The sequence below is a fragment of the Balaenoptera acutorostrata genome, chromosome 1, assembly GCF_949987535.1.
Source record: "Balaenoptera acutorostrata chromosome 1, mBalAcu1.1, whole genome shotgun sequence".
NCBI lineage: Eukaryota > Metazoa > Chordata > Mammalia > Artiodactyla > Balaenopteridae > Balaenoptera > Balaenoptera acutorostrata.
In genome coordinates, this window is record NC_080064.1 from 108,714,198 (window position 1) to 108,715,797 (window position 1,600).

At 50.3% G+C, this 1,600-nt stretch overlaps 1 non-coding gene across 1 annotated transcript; it reads right to left on the reverse strand.

Moving 5' to 3' along the window:
* Window positions 1–937: 937 nt before the first annotated feature.
* Window positions 938–1,011, reverse strand: TRNAN-GUU (transfer RNA asparagine (anticodon GUU)). The gene has a single exon. It is a non-coding gene; the product is annotated as a tRNA-Asn (tRNA).
* Window positions 1,012–1,600: the final 589 nt, after the last annotated feature.

Genomic DNA, 1,600 nt, shown 5'->3' on the forward strand with positions numbered 1-1,600 from the left:
CACTCTGGGCAGTCTTCTCTGGACCCTGTTGACTAGGTCAGCAGAGAAAACCATTACAGTTATTGGGAGACTTTAAAAATATTGAATGTTGAGCTTTCGAACGTATGCAATAGAGTATCTCTGTGTACTGCCCACAGTGTCCCCCTGTTGTCCTTCCCCTTAGTTATGTCGGGAGGGCACTGCTCCCTTTATTAGTTAGACTATCATAGAGAGATGTATAGAAAGATTGCTGTGTTGGCAAGTAAGTGAAGAAAGGGACATTGAAAGACTGGAAAATAAAATGGAATATGATTCAGTGCCACTTCTGTGGAGGGCAAACTTGAAGGATTTACCAACATTAGAAGCACAGAAACACTAAAGGTAGCACTTGCACTTGCAGTTCTCTACGCTCTGGAAACACCTGCACGAGTGGTCAGAGGTGTGTGTACAATAATGATGGTTGCAGCCTATTCGTCATCGTGAAGCCATGAAACCAAATACTACACAACCATGCAAGAAATGCCTTTGTCAGAAACAATGCAGAGGAGAATTATGATGATGAGCTCACTGATAACATCATTCACAGAACGAGTACTAACGTTCACAGATGACAACTTTGAGGCACATAAAAAACAACTTTCTTGTTCAAGTCTATAGACTTTGGCAGAATAAAGACTTTATCCCACCAGACTGTGGATTCCTCGGTCTCTTTCAGAAGGTCGTGAGTTAGGCGAGTATGGAGTCCAGTAGAGACGATAGACAATAGAGCTGGGAAGGCGGGGTGGCCCGAGACTGGCAGCAGTCGTGAGGTGGATAGGACCCCGAATGCAGTTCGGTAAAGTTTGTGTGAGCCGATGTACAGGTAATAATCAGCATGGAACACCTGGAATGGTATTCAGCACGGAAAGTCCTGAATGGGTTCTGAAAAAAAAACAAAAGTCGAACAAAACTCCCCCACCGTCCCTGGGTGGGCTCGAACCACCAACCTTTCGGTTAACAGCCGAACGCGCTAACCGATTGCGCCACAGAGACAACAGTGCGCGTCTTTTCTGGACTCTCTTTGCAGTAGACACTTACTAATTCCCAGGGTGTGCCGCCTGCCCCGCAGGAGCACCGTGCCAGTTCCAAAGCCTCGGAAAAACGGAACGTTTAGAGCGATGAATGATGTTCTTTATCCTGTTTGAAACTGGTGCCTTAGGTGCCTTATCCGAAACCAAAAGGGCAGCAGAATGGCCTGACCCCGCCTTGCCCCTTACCCGCCTCAGATGCCAGCGCCCCCGGAGACACCCGGAGCCCGGGCCGGGACCCTCCGGGCCTGAACCCAATGGGGTCCAAGGATAGCTGAACACCCGGTGGGCATCCATGACGGCTCTTCCGGTTTCCTCGCCGACACCCATTGAATGAGAGTTTGCCCACCCTTCCGAGAGGCCTCCGGGGGCCGGTGTGGTGCTTTGGTTTCCTGTGTCCATCACGCGATTTCCACAACGGCAGCGGTCGCCGTGATGGTCGCCCCTGCGTCCCCACGCCCAGAACAGGGTCTGGCACTCACCAGGACGCTCTTAGCACTTGGATGAATACATTGTCGTCTTTAGCCCTTGGTCCCATGAAGACCCCTGAGAAT